The sequence below is a fragment of the Hyla sarda genome, chromosome 12 (assembly GCF_029499605.1).
Source record: "Hyla sarda isolate aHylSar1 chromosome 12, aHylSar1.hap1, whole genome shotgun sequence".
NCBI lineage: Eukaryota > Metazoa > Chordata > Amphibia > Anura > Hylidae > Hyla > Hyla sarda.
The window spans coordinates 36,365,728-36,388,790 of record NC_079200.1 but is presented as its reverse complement, the minus strand read 5'-3'; the positions used below and the strand labels follow the sequence as shown (position 1 = coordinate 36,388,790).

The 23,063-nt window shown below is 46.6% G+C and overlaps 1 protein-coding gene across 3 annotated transcripts in view; it reads left to right on the top strand.

Moving 5' to 3' along the window:
- The window catches only part of ZNF652 (zinc finger protein 652), an 83,836-nt gene that overhangs the window by 6,603 nt on the left and 54,170 nt on the right, over nt 1-23,063 (top strand). Inside the window, exon 1 of one of the 3 annotated variants that reach the window (XM_056547559.1) lies at nt 4,735-4,811. The exons of 1 other annotated variant lie outside the window; for it this stretch is intronic. The gene's annotated coding sequence lies outside the window, so the exon portion shown is untranslated. Of the gene's footprint in view, nt 1-4,734; nt 4,812-14,942; nt 15,301-23,063 lie in introns of those variants that run through there. One more of the 3 variants, XM_056547558.1, reaches the window with a different exon arrangement.

The window sequence follows — 23,063 nt, the reverse complement described above, 5'->3', positions numbered from 1 at the left end:
TATCTATCTATCTCATATCTATCTATCTATCTATCTCATATCTATCTATCTCATATCTATCTATCTATCTCATATCTATCTATCTATCTATCTATCTATCTATCTCATATCTATCTATCTATCTATCTATCTCATATCTATCTATCTATCTATCTATCTCATATCTATCTATCTATCTCATATCTATCTATCTATCTATCTCATATCTATCTATATATCTATATCATATCTATCCCACTGCTGCCAGCATCTGTTTTTCATTTACTTACAGACTATTTAGATGCCGAGACAGAGCATAAGTTATAGATTGTGGGGATCCGAGCGCTAGGACCCCCTACAATCTCCCGAACAGGGCCCCTGCAGTCTGCTGGAAGGGGGTGCTGAACCCTGCACGGAGCTTCCTGCGGGGGACATTGGAATGGCCACTTCCGGCAGACTGACAGGGCCTCGTTATGTGCCCCTCACTTATAATGCCCCCCTGTCATGTGCCCCTCACTTATAATGCCCCCCTGTCATGTGCCCCTCACTTATAATGCCCCCTGTCATGTGCCCCTCACTTATAATGCCCCCCTGTCATGTGCCCCTCACTTATAATGCCCCCCTGTCATGTGCCCCTCACTTATAATGCCCCCCTGTCATGTGCCCCTCACTTATAATGCCCCCCTGTCATGTGCCCCTCACTTATAATGCCCCCTGTCATGTGCCCCTCACTTATAATGCCTCCCTGTCATGGGCCCCTCACTTATAATGCCTCCCTGTCATGGGCCCCTCACTTATAATGCCTCCCTGTCATGGGCCCCTCACTTATAATGCCCCCCTGTCATGTGCCCCTGACTTATAATGCCCCCCTGTCATGTGCCCCTCACTTATAATGACCCTCACTTATAATGCCCCCTGTCATGTGCCCCTCACTTATAATGCCCCTCTGTCATGTGCCCCTCACTTATAATGCCCCCTGTCATGTGCCCCTGACTTATAATGCCCCCTGTCATGTGCCCCTCACTTATAATGCTCCCCTGTCATGTGCCCCTCACTTATAATGCCCCCTGTCATGTGCCCCTCACTTATAATGCCCCCCTGTCATGTGCCCCTCACTTATAATGCCCCCCTGTCATGTGCCGCTAACAAATAATGTGCTCTGATTTATAATGCCCTCCTTTTATGTGCCCCTTACTTAAAATGCCCCCCTGAGGGTGCAGGACAGGGGGCATTATATGTTAGGGGAACATAACGGGGCATTATAAGTCGAAGCACATTATATATTAGCGGCCCAAGACAGGGGGGCATTATAAGTGAGGGGCACATGACAGGGGGGCATTATAAGTGAGGGGCACATGACAGGGGGGATTATAAGTGAGGGGCATATGACAGGGGGGCATAATAAGTGAGGGGCACATGACAGGGGGGCATTATAAGTGAGAGGCACATGACAGGGGGGCATTATAAGTGAGGGGCACATGACAGGGGGGCTCCTCACGTATAATGCCCCCCTGTCATGTGCCCCTCACATTTAATGCCCCCTGTCATGTGCCCCTTACTTAAAATCCCCCCCTGAGGGTGCAGGACAGGGGGCATTATATGTGAGTGGAACATAACGGGGCATTAAATGTGAGGGGCACATGAAGAGGGCATTATAAGTTAGGGGCACATAACAGGGGGCATTAAATGTGAGGGGCACATGACAGGGGGCATTAAATGTGAGGGGCACATGAAGGGGGCATTATAAGTTAGGGGCACATAACAGGGGGCATTAAATGTGAGGGGCACATGAAAGGGGGCATTAAATGTGAGGGGCACATGACTGGGGGGCATTATAAGTGAGGGGCACATAACAGGCCCTCACTTATAATGCCCCCCTGTCTTGGGCCCCTCACTTACAGTGCCCCCCTGTCTTGGCCTGCTAACATAATGTACTTCAACTTATAATGCCCCCTGTTATGTACCCCTTACTTATAATGCACCCTAAAGGGGCAGGAGAGGGGGCATTATATGTGAGGTGAACATTACAGGGGCATTATATGTGAGGGGCACATGATAGGGGGGCATTATAAGTGAGGAACCCCCTGTCATGTGCCCCTCACATACAATACCCCCCTGTCATGTGCCCCTAACATATAATGTGCCCTGTCTTATAATCCCCCCCTGTTATGTTCCCCTCACTTATAATGCCCCCTGAGGGAGCAGGATTGGGGGGCATTATATGTGAGGGGAACATTGCAGGGGCCCCTCACTTATAATGCCCCCCTGTCATGTGCCCCTCACTTATAATGCCCCCCTGTCATGTGCCCCTCACTTATAATGCCCCCCTGTCATGTGCCCCTCACTTATAATGCCTCCCTGTCATGGGCCCCTCACTTATAATGCCTCCCTGTCATGGGCCCCTCACTTATAATGCCCCCCTGTCATGTGCCCCTGACTTATAATGCCCCCCTGTCATGTGCCCCTCACTTATAATGACCCTCACTTATAATGCCCCCTGTCATGTGCCCCTCACTTATAATGCCCCCCTGTCATGTGCCCCTCACTTATAATGCCCCCCTGTCATGTGCCCCTGACTTATAATGCCCCCCTGTCATGTGCCCCTCACTTATAATGCCCCCCTGTCATGGGCCCCTCACTTATAATGCCCCCCTGTCATGTGCCCCTCACTTATAATGAACCTCACTTATAATGCCCCCTGTCATGTGCCCCTCACTTATAATGCCCCCTGTCATGTGCCCCTCACTTATAATGCCCCTCTGTCATGTGCCCCTCACTTATAATGCCCCCTGTCATGTGCCCCTGACTTATAATGCCCCCTGTCATGTGCCCCTCACTTATAATGCCCCCCTGTCATGTGCCCCTCACTTATAATGTCCCCTGTCATGTGCCCCTCACTTATAATGCCCCCTGTCATGTGCCCCTCACTTATAATGCCCCCCTGTCATGTGCCGCTAACAAATAATGTGCTCTGATTTATAATGCCCTCCTTTTATGTGCCCCTTACTTAAAATGCCCCCCTGAGGGTGCAGGACAGGGGGCATTATATGTTAGGGGAACATAACGGGGCATTATAAGTCGAAGCACATTATATATTAGCGGCCCAAGACAGGGGGGCATTATAAGTGAGGGGCACATGACAGGGGGGCATTATAAGTGAGGGGCACATGACAGGGGGGCATTATAAGTGAGGGGCACATGACAGGGGGCATTATAAGTGAGGGGCATATGACAGGGGGGCATAATAAGTGAGGGGCACATGACAGGGGGGCATTATAAGTGAGAGGCACATGACAGGGGGGCATTATAAGTGAGGGGCACATGACAGGGGGGCTCCTCACGTATAATGCCCCCCTGTCATGTGCCCCTCACATTTAATGCCCCCTGTCATGTGCCCCTTACTTAAAATGCCCCCCTGAGGGTGCAGGACAGGGGGCATTATATGTGAGTGGAACATAACGGGGCATTAAATGTGAGGGGCACATGAAGAGGGCATTATAAGTTAGGGGCACATAACAGGGGGCATTAAATGTGAGGGGCACATGACAGGGGGCATTAAATGTGAGGGGCACATGAAGGGGGCATTATAAGTTAGGGGCACATAACAGGGGGCATTAAATGTGAGGGGCACATGAAAGGGGGCATTAAATGTGAGGGGCACATGACTGGGGGGCATTATAAGTGAGGGGCACATAACAGGCCCTCACTTATAATGCCCCCCTGTCTTGGGCCCCTCACTTACAGTGCCCCCCTGTCTTGACCCGCTAACATAATGTACTTCAACTTATAATGCCCCCTGTTATGTACCCCTTACTTATAATGCACCCTAAAGGGGCAGGAGAGGGGGCATTATATGTGAGGTGAACATTACAGGGGCATTATATGTGAGGGGCACATGATAGGGGGGCATTATAAGTGAGGAACCCCCTGTCATGTGCCCCTCACATACAATACCCCCCTGTCATGTGCCCCTAACATATAATGTGCCCTGTCTTATAATCCCCCCCTGTTATGTTCCCCTCACTTATAATGCCCCCTGAGGGAGCAGGATTGGGGGGCATTATATGTGAGGGGAACATTGCAGGGGCATTATATGTGAGGGGCAGAGCACAGGGGGCATTATATGGTAGGGGCACAGGACATAGGGCATTATTATTATGAGGGGGAACAGGACAGGTCATAGTTATATGTGGGGGCACAGGATGGGGCATTACTACTGTATATGAGAGGCACAGAATATAAGGAATTTCTGGGGTAGTACGGTTTTCATTAGCCACAATACATCACGGTATTGTATTCAGAGGGATATTTAGAGCATACAGTGAACAGTGTGTGGCATTATAATATTCTGAGGGTACAGTGTGTGTCAGTATTATTCAGTGGGTACAGTGTGTGGCAGTATTATATTCTGAGGTTACAGTGTGTGGCAGTATTATTCAGTGGGTACAGTGTGTGGCAGTATTATATTCAGGGGTACAGTGTGTGGCAGTATTATATTCAGTGGGTACAGTGTGTGGCAGTATTATATTCAGTTTGTACAGTGTGTGGCAGTATTATATTCATTGGGTACATTGTGTGGCAGTATTCAGTGGGTACAATGTGTGGCAGTATTATATTCAGAGGGTAAAGTGTGTGGCAATATTGTATTCAAAGGGTAAAGTGAGTTGTAGTATATTCGGAGGGTACAGTGTGTCATTATTATATTCAAAGGATATGGTGTTTGGCAGTATTATAATAATAATTGTTTTCATATAGAGGATCAGAATCCGCTGACAGTGAGGAGCCATCTGGGCGTCAAGTTCTTTAGCGAGAACATTTAGCTGGACCTGGCGGTATGTACCATCTGAATTAGAAAAGGAAAGTCTATAGAGAAGACGTCACCTATAGTCACTGATATCAATGTGTATTCTCCTCACTATAGAGAAGACGTCACCTATAGTCACTGATATTATTGTGTATTCTCCTCACTATATAGTAGTTACATAGTTAGTACGGTCGAAAAAAAGACATATGTCCATCAAGTTCAACCAGGGAATTAAGGGGTAGGGGTGTGGCGCGATATTGGGGAAGGGATGAGATTTTATATTTCTTCATAAGCATTAATCTTATTTTGTTCCAGGAGACTATAGAGAAGACGTCACCTATAGTCACTGATATCATTGTGTATTCTCCTCACTATAGAGAAGACGTCACCTGTAGTCACTGATATCATTGTGTATTCTCCTCACTATAGAGAAGACGTCACCTGTAGTCACTGATATCTTGTATTCTCCTCACTATAGAGAAGACGTCACCTGTAGTCACTGATATCATTGTGTATTCTCCTCACTATAGAGAAGACGTCACCTGTAGTCACTGATATTATTGTGTATTCTCCTCATTATAGAGAAGACGTCACCTATAGTCACTGATATCATTGTGTATTCTCCTCACAATAGAGAAGACGTCACCTGTAGTCACTGATTTCATTGTGTATTCTCCTCACTATAGAGAAGATGTCACCTGTAGTCACTGATATCATTGTGTATTCTCCTCACTATAGAGAAGACGTCACCTGTAGTCACTGATATCATTGTGTATTCTCCTCACTATAGAGAAGACGTCACCTATAGTCACTGATATCATTGTGTATTCTCCTCACTATAGAGAAGACGTCACCTATAGTCACTGATATCATTGTGTATTGTCCTGACTGTCCCATCAGAGCTGTAGTCACTTGTAAGTTTTGCAGTAATGATGGGTGAAACAACAACTCCCAGCATCTCCCCACCACTACTTAGATCATACTGGGAGCTGTAGTTTTAAATGGTAAAAACTTCTTTAGTGCTTTACCATTCTGTGGCAATTGGTGTATTTAATTATCATACTGGATACATTTAACCCCTTAAGGACCAACACAAATAAACCTGAACGCCCCTGAAAGACCAGGCCTGTTTTTTCAAATCGGGGATGTCTGTCTTTATTAGAGAATTACTGGTAATGTTTTGCCAATCAAGATAATTCTGACATTGTTTTTTGTCACAAGTTGTCCTTCATGTACATAGTAAAAGTAAGCCGGCATCATTTGTAGTTTTTTTTTTACAATGCAAAAAATCATGAAATTAAAAAAAAAATTACGATTTTTTGCTATTTTAACACTAATAGGTTGCATATATTTATACATACTGACCAAATAGTTTATGAAACTTATACTTTCAGATGTCTACTTTATTTTGACAGCATTTTTTTATTAACATTTTAAATTAACTAGAAGCCTAACAATTTAACTTGAAATTTTGAAAATTTTGAAAATTTGAAAAGTACATCTTTTTTTTTGTGTGCTATGCAAGGTTTGCAGTCATTTTAAGGTAGTAGAACATAGGAACACCCCCCCAAATTACCCAATTTTAAAAACTAGACCCCTTAAGGTATTCGCTAGGGGGTACAGTGAGTATTTTAACACCATAGTTTTTGGGCAGGAATTATTACAAAGTCAGTGTTAAAAATTCGAAATTTGCCTTTTTTCACAAATGCATCATTTGTGGGGCATATTTTTTGTACATTACTTCAGATATTGCAAGAAATGCACCCTATATTTTATTAAGCTGCTCGGCCCGTGTTTGGAAATACCCCCGCTTAGGCCATATTTGGTTCCTTGGCCGCGTGGTAGGACCCAGAATGAGAGGAGCCCTTTTTGGCTTTCAGGGCATCATTATATGAATAGTCCCCATTCATACTGCGTTTCTGCAGTATAGGTGTCCGTTGTCATGTCAAAAAAGGGATCCAATGTATACTGTAGCAGTCTCATTCAGAAATAATTAGAGCTGGTACAGTATACGTCAGCATCACTCTTTTTGACGTGATGCTGACGGATACCTCTAACACTGCGGAAACGCAGTATGAACGGGATGCAGTGTAGGGTCACATAGAGCGCATCCGCAGCATATTTCACACCGCGGATGCCCCGCCAGCAGTCACAAGGGCGAGATCACTGCTGTGGCTGGGTAGCTCAGTGTGTCCGCTCATGACTGCCGGTGGGAAATCCACCGCTATTAGTGGACACACAAAGCTACCCAGCCGCAGCAGGGAATTCATTATTGTGACTGTTGGCGGGCATCCGCAGCACGTAATATGCTGCGGATGTGCGCTGTGTGATCCTACACATTATACATTTTTATTTTTTACTATATTTATTTAATAAATGTATTTTTATATTTTTATTTTATTTATTTATTTACACTTTAAATTTTTTTTATTTTTTTTTACACTTTTTTTATACTTCTTGTTTTTATACACTTTTATTTATTTTATTTATTTTTCACTTTTTTTAATGCTTTGGAATACTTACCGTATATACTCGAGTATAAGCCGACCCGAATATAAGCAAGGCCCCTAATTTCACCCCAAAATCCCAGGAAAAGTTATTGACTCGAGTATAAGCCTAGGGTGGGAAATGCATCATCCCCCCCTGTCATCATCCAGACCCCCGTCATTAACACCCTCATCATCATCACCCTGTCATCATCACACTGTCATCATCCCACACCCCCCTTCATCATCCCCCTGTCATTATCCCACACCCCCCCTTCTTCATCCCCTTGTCATCATCCTACCCCCTTCATCATCCCCTTGTCATCATCCCACACCCCCCTTCATCATCCCGTTGTCATCATCCCACACCCCCCCTTCATCATCCCCCTGTCATCATCCCACACCGCCCCTTCATCATCCCCTTGTCATCATCCTACCCCCCCTTCATCATCCCCTTGTCATCATCCCACCCCCCCTTCATCATCCCCTTGTCATCATCCCACACCCCCCCTTCATCATCCCCCTGTAATCATCACCACATGTCATCAACCCCCCCCCCCCCTTCATCATCATCACCGCTTGTCAATGTCTGATACAGTGGTCTTCAACCTGCGGACCTCCAGATGTTTCAAAACTACAACTCCCAGCAAGCCCGGGCAGCCATTGGCTGTCCGGGCTTGCTGGGAGTTGTAGTTTTGAAACATCTGGAGGTCCGCAGGTTGAAGACCACTGCGGCCTTCGACATCATCCAGCCCCCCCCACCCTCTCACCCCCTTTAGTTTTGTACTCACCTCCGCTCGGCGGGACGTTAGGGTGCGCTAGTCCGGTGCTGCAGGAATGTCCGGTGGGGAGGTCGTCCGGTGGGATAGTCGTTCCGGGCTGTCCATCTTCACCGGGGGGCCTCTTCTCCACGCTTCGGGCCCGGAATAGAGGCGTTGCCTTGACGACAACGCAGAGGGGCTTTGCTAATGAACGTCCCTGTGCGTCGTCGTCAAGGCGACGTGACTATTCCGGGGCCAGGCCCGAAGCGCGGAGAAGAGGCCCCCCCCCCCGGTGAAGATGGACAGCCCGGAACGACTATCCCACCGGACGACCTCCCCACTGAACAGTCCTGCAGCACCGGACCAGCGCACCCTAACGTCCAGCCGAGCGGAGGTGAGTACAAAATTAAAGGGGGTGAGAGGGTGGGGCGGCTGGATGATGTCGAAGGCCTCAGTGGTCTTCAACCTGCGGACCTCCAGAGGTTTCAAAACTACAACTTCAAAACCCGGACGGCCGATGGCTGGAGAGTTCACTCGAGTATAAGCCGAAGGGGGTGTTTTCAGCACGAAAAATCGTGCTGAAAAACTCGGCTTATACTCGAGTATATACGGTAGTATTCCAAAGCATTGCAGATATATGCTGCCTGCTAGTTTTACACTAGCAGGCAGCATATGAGGACGTGCCTCTGGCACGTCCTCACAGGCAATAACCGAGGCAGACCTGGGGGTCCTTGTAAAGACCCCCGGCTGCCCAGGTAAGCAGCAGCACCCCACAATCATTGCGGGGTGCTACAGGAGAGAGACCCCTCCCTCTATCAAAACTCCTTACAGCTCGCGGTCGCTTCCGACCGCGGCTGTAAGGGTTAAACTGCCGGGACCGAAGTTGTCTTCGCTCCCGGCATTGCGGCAGGTCCCCGCCCGCCGGGGATCACACACAGCACCCTGCGATTGCGCTGCAGGGTGCTGCAGGGGTGACAGAGGGAGCTCCCTCCCTCTGTCATAACACTTACAGCCCGCGGTCACTTCTGACCGCGGCTGTAAGGGTTAAACTGCCGGGACCGAAGTTTACTTCAGTCCCGGCAGTGCGGCAGGGTCCCGGCTGTGTGTTACAGCCGAGTCCCTGCCGCGATCTCGTGGGTGCACTGGGCAGCACCCACGAGAACCATGGACGAGTATACACGTCCTGGTGCGGGAATGTGCATCCACCCTGGATGTGTATACACGTCCATGGTCGTTAAGGGGTTAATAATATTGTAAGTTCTTTAAGCAACACCTTATTTTTTGTCCACCAACACAAAATTCTCTAATAGTGCCCCTCCCGAGACTAGACTCTGGATCCGCCCCTGGGAGGCACCCTGTTTGGGAAACACTGCTGTAGGGTATTTGTGGTGGTGGAGGCAAGTATAATGCTTGCATCCAGGTCCACCTCTCTGGAAATCCCAAAATTTAGGCCTCAGATGCGCATGGCGCTCTCTCACTTTGGAGCCCTGTCGTATTTCAAGGCAACAGTTTAGGGCCACATATTAGGGCCACATATGGAGTATTTCTGTACTCGGGAGATCTTGTGTTACAAATTTTGGGGGACTTTTTCTCCTTTTACCCCTTAGGAAATGGAAAAGTTGGGATCTACACCACTATGTTAGTGTAAAAATGTTTTATTTTTTACACTAACATGCTGTTGTTGTCCCATACTTTTAATTTTCACAAGAGGTAAAAGGAACTGGAGTACTGAAATACCCCATATGTGGACGTAAAGTGCTCTGTGGACGAACTACATGGCTCAGGAGTCAGAGCGCACCATGTACATTTGAGGCCTAAACTGGTGATTTGCACAGGGGTGGCTGCTGGTTACAGCGGTTCTGACATAAATGCAAAAACTACACCCCTCACGGAACATAACAAGGGGTATAGTGAGCCTTAACACCCCACAGGTGTTTGACGAATTTTCATTAAAGTTGGACGTGAAAGTTAAAAATGTTATATATTTTTTCACTAAAATGTTGGTGTTACCCAAAATTTTTCATTTTCACAAGGGGTAATAGAAGAAAAAGCCCTCCAAAATTTGTAATGCCATTTCTTATGGATATGGAAATACCCCATATGTGGATGTAAAGGGCTCTGCTGACGCACAACAGGGCTCAGAAGAGAAGGATCGCCATTGGGCTTTTTGAGAGAGAATTGGCTCGAATTGTTTACAAAGCCCCCATGGCCCATGGTGCCAGAACAGTGGACCCCCCACATGTGACCCCATTTTGGAAACTACACCCCTCACGGAATTTAATAAGGGGTGCAGTAAGCATTTACACCCCACAGGTGTTTTTTTAAACAGTGGTCCATGAAAATGAAAAATTTAATTTTTCATTTGCACAACCTACTGTTCCAAAGATCTGTCAAACGCCAGTGGGGTGTAAATGCTCACTGCACCCCTTATTATATTCCATGAGGGGTGTAGTTTCTGAAATTGGGTCACATGTGGGGGGGGGGGGGGGTCCACTGTTCTTCCAACCAAATTCTTTCTCCAAAGGCCCAATGGTGCTCCTTCCCTTCTGAGCCCTCTAGTGCGCCCGCAGAGTTCTCTACATCCAGATATGAGATATTTCCTTACACGAGAGAAATGGGGTTACAATTGTGGGGGACATTTTCTCCTATTACTTCTTGGAAAAATGAAAAATTTGAGGTAACACAGGCATTTTAATGAAAATTTTTTTTTCTCTTTTTTACGTCCCACTTTAACAAAAGTTTGACAATCACCTGTATGGTGTTAAGGCTCACTATACCCCTTGTTACACTCCTTGAGGGGTGTAGTTTCCCAAATAGTGAGCCAGGTGATTTTTTTTTTTTTTATTAATTTTTTTGCTGTTCTGGCACCATGGGGGCTTCCTAAATGCGACATGCCCCCACCCCCCCCCCCCCCCCAAAACCATTTCAGCAAAATTCTCTCTCCAAAAGCCCAATGGCGCTCCTTCTGTTCTGAGACCTGTAGTGCGCCAGCAGAGCACTTTATGTCCACATATGGGGTATTTCCTTACTCAGGAGAAATTGGGCTTCACATTTTGGGGTCCATTTTCTCCTATTACCCATGAGAAAATGAAAACTTTGGAGTAACACCATCATTTTAGTGTTAAAAATCTAATTTTTTTTTTCACGTCCAAATTTAACACAAACCTGTCAAACACCCGTGAGGTGTTAAGGCTCACTACACCCCTTGTTATGTTCCTTGAGGGGTGTAGTTTCCCAAATAGTGTGCCATGTGGAGGTTTGTTTGCTGTTCTGGCACCATGGAGGCTTCCTAAATGCAACATGCCCCCCCCCCCCCCCAAAACCATGACGGCAAAATTCACCCTCCAAAATCCCACAGTTGCTCTTTCCCTCTTAAGCCATGTTGTGAGCCTGCAGAGCACTTTACGCCAACTTATAATGTATTGCCATACTCAAGAGAAATTGGGTTACAAGTTTTTGGGGGGATTTTTCTCCTTGTATCCCTTGTAAAAATGAAAAAATTGGGCTACAAGTACATGTTAGTGTAAAAAATTGAGGTTTTGATTTTTCTCCTCCACTTTGCTGCTGTTCCTGTGAAACACCTAAAGGGTTAATAAACTTTCTGAATGTCCTTGTGAATACTTTGAGGGGTGCAGTTTTTATAATGTGGTAATTTATCACTGTTAATGGGGTATCAATGGGGTATTTCCTACAGAAAAGCCGATCAAATCCACTTCAAACTTAACTGGTCCCTGAAAAATTCATATTTTGAATTTTTCGTGAAAATTTTGAAAATTGCAGCTATACTTTGAAGCCCTCTAATGTCCTCAAAAAAAGTTAAAAAAATTTAACTTTATGAACTTGATGTGAATCAATATATACTTTATTTGGGGAAGCAGAGAGTTTCAAAGTTAGAAAAATGCAAAATTTTCAACATTTTCATGATGATTTTTCACCAAGAAAGGATGGAAGTAACTACGAAATTTACCACTATGTCATGAAAAAACAATCTCGGAATCAGAATAAAAGGTAAAAGCATGTTATTAATGCATAAAGTGACAGTGGTCAGAATTGCAAAAAAGGGCTCAGTCCTTAAAGGGGTACTCCGCCCCTAGACATCTTATCCCCTATCAAAAGGATAGGGGATAAGATGTGAGATCGCAGCGGTTCCGCTGCTGGGGACCCCTGGGATTGCCGCTGCGGCACCCCGATATCATTACTGCACAGAGCGAGTTCGCTCTGCACGTAATGATGGACGATACAGGGGCTGCAGCATCGTTATGTCACGGCTCCGCCCCTCGTGACGTCACGGCCCGCCCCCACAATACGAGTCTATGGGAGGGGGCATGGCGGTCGTCACGCCCCTACCATAGACTTGTATTAAGGGGGCGGGCCGTGATGTCACGAGGGGCGGAGCCATGATGTCACGCTGCTCCGTCCCCTGTATTGTCCGTCATTACGCACAGAGCAAACTCGCTCTGTGCAGTAATGACAGCGGGGTGCCGCAGCGGCAATCAAAGGGGTCCCCAGCAGCGGGACCGCGGCGATCTGACATCTTATTCCCTATCCTTTGGATAGGGGATAAGATGTCTAGGGGCTGAGTACCCCTTTAAAGGCGTACTCCGGCGCTAAGACATCTTATCCCCTATCCAAAGGATAGGGGATAAGATGCCTGATCGCGGGGGTCCCACCGCTGGGGACCCCCATGATCTTCCACGCCGCACCCCGTTAGAATCAGTCCCTGGAGCGTGCTCGCTCCGGGTCTGATTACTAGCGATCACGGGGATGGAGCATAGTGACGTCACGCTCCGCCATCTCAATGCAAGCCTATGGAGGGGGCGTGACAGCTGCTCTAGTTAGAAGAAGAGCAGGTTTAGTAAATAAATAGAAGTTCAGTCCATCCTCTCTCCATATTTGTTGTGGGGGGAATGTAGTCCGGGACAGTCTGGAGCAAAGTCAGCTCCTGCTAAGAATCAGTTCAAGACACATCCAAAACCTAGTCTAAGGGACCTCCTATATGCTGCCTTTATATGTGCCTGCTGGGAGCGGCAATATGCCGTTACGAGCAGACACACTGCGATGTGCGAGTTGCAGTATACTCGCACATCGCGGGAGCTCTCTGCCTAGCTCAGAGCAGGGAGAGTGGCTGCGATATGCGAGCACATCGCTGCAGTGTGTCTGCTCGTCGCGGCGTATTGCCGCTACGAACAGGCACATGTAAAGACAGCATAGAGCGGGCCTTCACCAGCGGATCCGCAGCGTAAAATCCGCTCGTGTGAACGTATCCTTAATCTGAGTGCAGAGAGAAGAGAGGAAAAAAATTTAGATTATAGGGGAAAGTTGAGCAAGGGCCCCATAGCTTTGCAATGGACCAAAATGGGCATCCGGCTAGGCCTAATGCAGCAAGGCTTCCAGGTCACAAATTTTCATATGTGTATCCCACCAACAGAAAGTGCAGTACTAGTGAGTCGTGCAAATGTGTTTCCCTATCTCTAAGGCTGCATTCACACCTCGTTTTCACTCTATGGGTGCCGGATCCGGCTTGGGGAGGGGAAAACCGGGTGCTCCTGTACTGCAGCCAGACCAGCGCTGAAATCCATTTACTTTAATGAGCCGACCGGAGTCAAACGGTGACTCCGGTTGGCTCATTTTTGACCGGACCTAAAACCGTAGTATACTACGGTTTTAGGTCCGGTCAGAAAACCGCATACGGGTCAAAAATGAGCCGACCGGAGTCACCGTTTGACTCCGGTTGGCTCATTAAAGTAAATGGATTTCCGCGCTGGTCCGGCTGGGGTACGGGAGCGCCCGGTTTTCCCCTCCCCTAGCCGGATCCGGCATCGTAGAGTGAAAACGAGGTGTGAATGCAGCCTAAGCTTTACCGTAACTACTACAGAAACTATAAGCCAAATAGTTTACAGCTATTCCTCAGGAGGAAAGCTATAGGACTAGAGAACACGTGCTGCCACTAGAGGAAAGAGACACCAGCTCTATAAATCCCAGGGAAACACACACACAAACCCTTGGAAACCTGCTTCAGCCAAAACTGTCTAAACCTATGAGGTGCTCACATTTTGGATAATTTCTTTTTTTTTTTGCACACGACTGCTAAAGGCACCATCAACCAGGTCACCTACACATCCTGGGGGAACTACAGATACCATCAGCCTAGTGCAACAGCCGTCATTGTGCCAGTGTAAGGAATGAGCCATAACCCAAAAACTACAACCTTCATTATTCTCACTGTTTCTTTCAGCTACACTCCCTCTGTGCTGTTGCATATGGAGCATGTGTAGAGCAGAGTTTCCCAACCAGGGTGCCTCCAGCTGTTGCAAAACTACAACTCCCAGCATGCCCGGACAGCCTTTGGCTGTCCGGGCATGCTGGGAGTTGTAGTTTTGCAACAGCTGGAGGCACCCTGGTTGAGAAACACTGGGGAAGAGTATGGCGCTTACACCAAGTCACTTGTAGGAAATGTCATTCAATTTGTAAAACCAAAAATGTATGCGTTTTGTTTATGACTTGATTTGTGTGACTGTGAGTTGCAATTTGTAGCTGATTTCCACTGTAGCTCCTTTAAGGCAGAATTTTCACACAAAGCGTTAACAATGCTCTAGCAGAGGCCACGCCCACTTCCAGGCGCCTGCGTCGTGCTTGTCACAAATGACAAAGGTGCCTATACGTTCCCGAATCCCATTGTGTGTAGTTGGCTTTTCTGCGCATGTTTTGAACATTTGTTGACGCCATTTTCTTGAAGACCACAACTCATAACCCGAAACCTGTAGCTGTGCTACCACAAAATGGATCCTTGCAGTAGGGACACACTCTTACAGTGTCAGTCATACAATGTTCAACCCACAGACGCTTTCACCCACCGCTTGTACGCATGCGCTTTTCTTTGTAGGGTCTGTTGCTGCTTAACGCGCATGTGCCAACCTAAGGCCTGCCACTAGGCGCGTTCACGATTGCCTAACACTCGCGGTGAAGTGTCTTTGGCTTCGTCCTATGCTCAGGACATGCGCACTAAACAACGACCCCCTTCCGACGCGCATGCGTAGTGTTTCTCTCCCTTTTTCTTTTTTTCCCTCCTTCGCCTAGTTGTGAGCCAAGGCAGGCGCGCCCCCGGCACGGAGCGGGTAGCGGCCACGTAGCTGCGCGACACCGGGAGCGCGCACAGAGGCGGGTGGGAGGGGGGCTCGCCGCTCGGTGTTGTGACGTGAACGACGAAGGAGGAGGAGGACAGGAAGGAAGCTTCCCGGGAGCCATGGACCGAGACACCCCGGGAGGGAGGGTGAGTTAAGGAGCCGGGCGGGAAACGGAGGCCTGGTGCATTATGTGAGGAGGGGGGAAATAAGCTGAGACCAAGGCCTAAAGTGGAGCCCCTAGGGGCCGGAGAGTGTACAGGGCAGGCCTGAGGGCTAGGTCGCCATGAGAGTCCATGTCTGTGGGCCAGGATGGGCTGTGGTGCCCGGTAAGGCTGTGTATGGGGCTGCCATGTCTGCGGGGCCTAGGGAGGGGCAATAGATGAACTGCCCTCTGCCATCACTTATATCCATTACCACAGAGGGGCACTGTGATCTACCCCAGTGCTTCTCAACCTTTTCTGCCCGAGTACCCCTTGACAGCCTATTCCCAAAAAATAGTACCCCCATATTAGAGACATTTTGTAATGATTATAGTATAATTCATATGCTTTACTCTCCTCTATAACAGGCCCCCTCTCCCTATGTGCCCAGTCCCCCGGTTTATAGGTGACGTCTTCACTATCTGGCCTAGACCGCCATTAAGATTTCTCCCATAAAAGACTTCTCCACAGGACCAGCCAAACAAATATTTTAGGCCCCTCTCTGCAGTACAATCCCCATGTTTATTGTCACACACAGTAATAGTACCCGCTTTGCATCCCCATAAAGTTTTTAGGCCCGCTCTGTGCCCCCATAAGAGTTGTAGGCCGCCATACTGTCTCGCTTTGTTGCTCCTCTGGTCTGGGGACCTATTGTTATGGCTCATAGCTGTAGGTACCTGGTCTGAGGGGCAGTGGAGCAACAAAGCTCATGGTAACTACTGCCCACAGCAGCCCAGTGCCCGCGCTTCCCTTTTGCTGTCCTGCTCCACTTCTCGGTGCAGTGACGTCCCCCTACCATTTATTTCAAAGTGGTCCAGACCAGTGACTGTGGGTGCTGTTACTGATTTTTCTTTTCTAGTACCCCCTGGAGAACAGCTAAGTACTCCTGGAGGTACTTGTACCCCAGTTTGAGAACCACTGATCTACCCCACCCTCCCATAACAGCCCGTAGAGGCACCAACTAGTAGTTTCAAAAATGTGTGTCCGGTGTTGGTTGTTTACGCCATATTCCAACCAGCGTTCCTCCATCTGTTGCAAAGCAACTCCCAGCGCTGTCCGTGCATGCTGGGGGTTGTAGCTTTGCAACAGCTGGAGGTGTGCTGGTTGGCAAACACTGCTTTGCTATTGGAGTGTCCACTGGTCACATGACTGCCCCCAGTAAATGAGCAGCGATCATTCTCACTGCAGGGAGTTATAGTTCTGCAAAGGGTGAATGGAGCAGCAGGTTATCCTCTATATAGTGTACCCCAACCAGTGGCTCCCACAATTCCTGATGACTGTCAGGTCATAATGGGAGTTTTCATTTTGCAACAGCTGGAGCGCCACAGTTTTAGGCACACTGCTCTATCTTGTCGAACACTGTTCCATCCTGCAGAACGTCCACTATTCGTGAAGGCACTCAGGGCATGATAGGTGTTGTAGTTATGCAGCAGCTGAAGGGCCTCTGGTTGTGGAATACTGCTCAATCCAGTTGAACCCTCCACTGATTTACTCTTACGTGGCACCATCTTCTGTGGCACTGATGAGAATCTGTTGACAATAAAGGGGACTCTTAAAGCATAACTCCGATGTGAGTTCAGTGGCAGGATACCTATTTAAATCTCCTGGAAAATACCTAAGACTTTCCCGCTGCTTTAAGCGATCAAGATTTGCCCAAATTCCTATGCTCTTGCATGGGACTTCCGGAAAATCTGTACCCTGATCGCTGTAGACTCGGGCTACAAAGATCCTGGGAGATTGAAACAGGTATCCTGACCAGTATTGGAGTTTTACTTTAAAGGGATTCTAAAGCTACCTCAGTTATCTCAGGGTTACATAATGCAGATGTGCCATCCCTGTTGTGCCCACTTATTAGTTGCTCTCACAGCTGTTCGCCAAGCAACCCCTTGTTGACTAGCAGTGCCCATACACATTCAGTCGCTGTCAGCCAAAAACTTGTTCTATTCCTCCCCATCCCCATGAGGTTTTCAATGGGTAGAGGGGAGTAAGGCACTGCCAGGCATATCTGGCATTAACTTATCTCTACAGGAATAGATGGATCGGGTGCTGAAATCTAACATGCCCCATCCTTTTTGGAGACCATCCCCTGTCGAGAGTGATATTTTTGATCAGCTTTTCTTTTATATGAGGTGCCTGCCACCCTAAATGTCAGTGCAGCTGTGTGTGTATAGGCTGCTTTTCTATTAACTAGGCATTATTTAGAAAAATGCTACTTTTCTCTTTCTCTGTTGTTAAACTACAACTCCCAGCATGTCTTGACAGCCAGCTACTGTTAGAGCATACTGAAAATTGTAATTCTGCCGCTGTCAGAGCATTGGTTCAGGCTGATGACTGTACAGGTATGTTCACTCTGCGTGATTCCGCATAATTCTGCAGTGAACATTATCAGTGTGAATGGGTCTTCCGCGAGATCTGTTCTCACTGAGGAATTTCAGCGGTGGACAATTCCACCACTGAAATTGATCCGCGTAAAGAAAGAACATCTTCATTCTTTGTGCGGAAGTCCGCGAGCCCTGCATTGCTGTCAGTGGTGACGGCGCAGAGCTGTGCGGTCCTACCGCCAAAGTTTTTCGATGGTTGCGGCCAGATGGAATCTCCGCTCGCAGAATTCTGCAAGCGGAAATTCCGTTCAAAATCCGCAGTGTGAACATAGGTACAGTAGTGTTCCTACAAGTGTTGCGAAACAACTCTTATCTTATATTTAGTCAAAACCTGCATTATCCTGTTCAGTTTCCACAATTCCCTAAAGCTGTTAGGGTACAATGGGAATTGTAGTTTTGCAGCAGCTCGGAAGTCACAGGTTGGGGTTCACTGCCCTATACTGTCGAATTCACAAAAGCTGTCACTGCATGCTGGGAGTTGTAGTTTTTCAACAGCTGAAGAGCCACAGGTTGGGGGGCACTGCTGTAAAGCAAATACTTTACCTGTAGGGATTGTAAATTTTATCCTTAGAAAGGATGGACACTAATACTCACAATTGTATTTTAATATGCAGTTTATTCCTCATTACCTTTATACAACAACGCACAAGTTTTTATTATACTCGTAATAGTAATTGTCATCTTTACTGCAGAAGAGGAATAGGGTTGTCATCTCCGTATAGAGCAGACAGTCAAAGATTATAGTATTCACAAAGTATACCATAGTATTAGTATTACAGATTACTCTTTGGTGGTGTGACCAAAGGGACAGGATTCAGACACTTGTCAGGAATTTTAATTCATATATAGTGGGGTTCCTGACCATCTCAACATGAACACAAATCCCGGCCTGACCAAGGACAGAACGCATCATGGACCCGTGATCAAGCAGTGACTTGCATTTGTAATACGGACGCACAAATTGTGTGTATGGTGCTTGTCTGGGTTTGTTAGGGTATTTTCACATGTTTGTTTAATGTGGAAACTGCACAAGGTAATTGCCGATACCGATAATGTCCAAAATCGTGATTATCTGCCGATAATATCGGCCAAACCAATAATCGGTCGATCCCTACTTGTGACTTGCAACTGGAAACAATGACTCGCTGCTTGGAGAGAACTGTGGCGCTGCAGACAGACAAGGTTCTTGTCTGTGTACATGGCCTTACTACATGGCTCTTCAGGCATTTGCAATGAGGCAACTGTTAATAGTCCCCAAACCCCTTCAGTAGCTGTCTGCCAAACTTAGCATGCATGTGTATGAGGGAGCTGGAAAGTAGGGATCGACCAATATCGGTTTTTTTTTTAGGGCCGATACCGATAATCTGTGCAGGTTAGGGCAAATAGCCGATAACTTATACCGATATTCCGGTATAAGTTATCGGCTATTTATCCCCCCGCAACACCGCTGCAGATCATTGATTTAAAGCGGGCGCTTTAAATCAATGCACTGCAGTGGCTTTTGCGGTGCCATAGGCCGCCACCACCACCACCTGCTTCATACCGTGGGAGAAAAAAAACGGTACCAATTCATACCGGTATACCGCCCAGCACTACGGTGGGGGGTGTGACGCGGTGCGGGGCATTATCGGCTTATCGGCAAGGTAATTGCCGATACCAATAATGCCCAAAATTGTTATTATCGGCCATACCAATAATCGGTCGATCCATACTGGAAAGGGGAGTGTGTAGCTGTTCACACTACAGAATTTCTGAGCGGAGACATTTCTAATTCCGTACTTTGCTGAATGAACATGTTCATTCTTTCGGTGGAATCCATTGGAAAATGCATTGCCGTCAATGGTGACAGCACATTGTTTTAGATGCTGTCTGCTGCTCACAGAATTTCCACCAGGACTAAATTTTGCTGTCTGAATAGACCCTAAATGGGAGATTTATCAAAACCTGTGTAGAGGAAAAGTTGCTGAGTTGCCCATAGCAACCAATCAGATCGCTTCTTTCATTTCTGAAAAGGCCTGTGAAAAATGAAAGCAGCGATCTGATTGGTTGCTATGGGCAATTCAGCAACTTTCCTCTACACAGGTTTTGATAAATCTCCCCCTAAGTGTATATCCAGAGTATGGTGTATGGTCTTCTCTGATGAAAGCTTATATCCCGGGAGAACACAGGATTGGTTGAAATGCAACATGCCCATTTATTCGCATCTGCTGTCAGAGAAAATTGCTCCACTCCCATTAAAGGGGTACTCTGGTGAAAACCTTTTTTTTTTTTTTTTTTTTTTTTAAATCAACTGGTTCCAGAAAGTTAAACAGATTTTCTAAATTACTTATATTAAAAAATCTTAATCCTTCCTGTACTTATTAGCTGCTGAATACTACAGCGGAAATTATTTTCTTTTTGAAACACAGAGCTCTCTGCTGACATCACGAGCACAGTGCTCTCTGCTGACACCTCTGTCCATTTTATGAACTCTCCAGAACAGCATATGTTTGCTATGGGGATTTCCTTTTACCCTGGACAGTTCCTAAAAATGGACAGAGATGTCAGCAGAGAGCACTGTGCTCGTGATTCAGCAGACAGCTCTGTGTTTCAAACGGAAAAGAATTTCCACTGTAGTATTCAGCAGCAGTACAGGGAGGATTAAGATTTTTTAATAGAAGTAATTTACAAATCTGTTTTACTTTCTGGCACCAGTTGATTAAAAAAAAGTTTTTCACCGGAGTACCTCTTTAATGTAAGATAGTTGGTGTGTTTGGCTGACTTTGTTCTTATCTTTTATTGGTATCTTAAATTGGTTTTCTGGGACTTCCCCCCCCCCCCCCCCCCCCCCCCATTGATGGCCTATCTTTAGAATAGGCCATCAATATCTGCTGGGGTCCACTACCCAGCACCCCCACTGATTATCTGTTGTAAAGCCACGGCACCCACATATACAAAGCCTGACGCTGACAGCGCTGTACACTGTGTAGTGGCCGTCCTGGGTCATTGCAGTTCATTCTCTTTAGAGGAAGCTGGACTGTAATCCCCCAGCCTGGCCTCTGCACAGTTTTTGGTCCTCTCTGCTTCCGGCTTTGTGTATGCGGCATTTATGGCAAATGGCTGATTTGCAGGGTATGTTCTGAGGATAAGCCAGAAAACTCCTTTAAGATTTTCTCATGATGCCAAAATAGTGATTACAATGTCACCTTCTGAACTGGTCCCCAAAGTGAAACACGAGTATATGAAATACAGTGCAATACACATTCCTGTATTTATGTAGGGATTTCTTTCCAAAGCATTGAATGTGCAACGTGACACCAATTTTAGATGTGATCTTTTTAGTGCTGAAGGGTCACTCAGTAGGGGAAAGGTGTCCCATATACTCTTTATAATGTGGGTCATGTTCACTGTGTAGTTACTGATTGAGGTTGGAGCCTTTAGTTTGGGTTTTTGCATTATCTGAATTAAATTCTGGGCCAGAAAACTTGCCTGATATGTGCAAACCTTATAATTGTGTTAAAGGAACAGTCTAGGCATTATTGTTACTGTGTTATGCCTCTTACAGGGTCTGCTGGGGAGGAACCTGGCACAGGTTTCATGCTCCACCCTCCTCAGGCCCTGTACTTACTGTACCTCAGTGTATCAGTTTTTCCCAGGGTATTCCTTTTGCATGAGATCTAGTTGAGTATGAGCCTTGCACACTTTGGGCATCTTTTAGACAGATTCTGGGCCTGAATATTTACAGTCTTCATCAGGTTAATCCTCTAAAACAATACAGGCCCAGAGCCTGGCCTTTTCATATGTTTGCGTTGTAGTCCATGTTGTGATCACAGGTGAGGTGCTGTGTTTATTCACATTTGTATCCTCTGCCTATTTACCATGCTGCTGAACAATCACATAATCTCATGGTTATCATGCTAGTATTAGATGTGAAGGGCAGATACAGTCTCCGGATGCCCCCTCTGCAGGAGTCGTAGGAAGAATAGGAAAAACCATTAGGAACTAATATTAGACCCTATAGTGTTGAGTTTGCCCTATGCATTAAAGCAGATCTGTCAGCTGAATATGTGTCCTACGTAACTGCAGCATCTCACAGCTCTATACAGTACTAATGGGTGTGCTGATAGAATACACTGGGCTCATATTTATATTCATAAAGTGGGGGCTCTCCGCATCCTTTGCAGTGCATTCACAGCAGTCTGTCAATCACTAGCTAGAGGGATGGGGGTGTAAAGGCTCCCTTTATAAATAAAGGGATTTAGAACGATTGTATTCTTTTGACCTTCCTCATTTAGGTTTAGAGCATATTACCATGACAGATCCATTTTAGGATGCATTCACATCTTGTTTTGCGAATCCGGCAGCTGGATACGGTAGGAGAATTTTCAAAACCGTATCCACGCCATACCCTATTGATTTCAGTGAGATGACTGGAGTCAACAAGTGTCTCGGATCATTTTTCCACTGTATGGTGTTTTCGAACTGGTTTTCAGTCCGGTTAAAAAACCAGATACATTTGGAAAATGAGCCGAGACGCTAGTTGACCTGGTTTGTTTGTTGAAATCAATGGGTTACGGCGTAGATCTGGTAGGGATAAAGCAGGAGGGGGTTTTGAAATTCTCTTGCTATATACAGCTGTCGGATTTAACAAATTACATGTGAATGCGCCCTTAAAAGGCCATGCACCATCAATAGCTACAGCTATCTTCTCAAACATATGCACTCTCAGTTCAGCTAAGCATTCATGTGTTCTAAATAGAGAGAGGCCACCCATACACATCATATTTCGGATGTCTATCTAATGTTCTCCTCTCCCATTCATGACACATGGAAAGGGGAAATATGAGGAAAATATGACCCCCTGAAACCACTGCCAGATACTTCTGGTCCCACTGACCTTTCTTTGGAACAAAGCATCAGGCATGTTAAAGTGTAATGGTCCAATCTTCTGTTTTACTTAGCCCTGATATGCAGATTTTTTGTCCTCTTTGCTTTAATGCCTTAGTATCCACACATGCTGGGAGTTGTAGTTTTCCAAAAGCTGGAGGTCCACAGTTTAGAAACCACTGCTGTAATGGCTATGGGAACCTAAGCCTCTATTTTAGAGCCGATACCGATAACCTGTGAACTTTCAGGCCGATAGCCAATAACTTATACCGATATTCCGTTGGCAGTATAGTTCCTCACAATAGGTTGGTAGTATATACCCCCACAGACATACAGCCTCCAGCCATATACAGTGTATGGCTGGAGGCTGTATGCCTGTGTACTGCCACACTTCAGTGCTCTGACCCCCACTCCTCCGGTCCGGCCATAGCAGTATGTCCTGGGACCGGAGGAGCGGTGGTC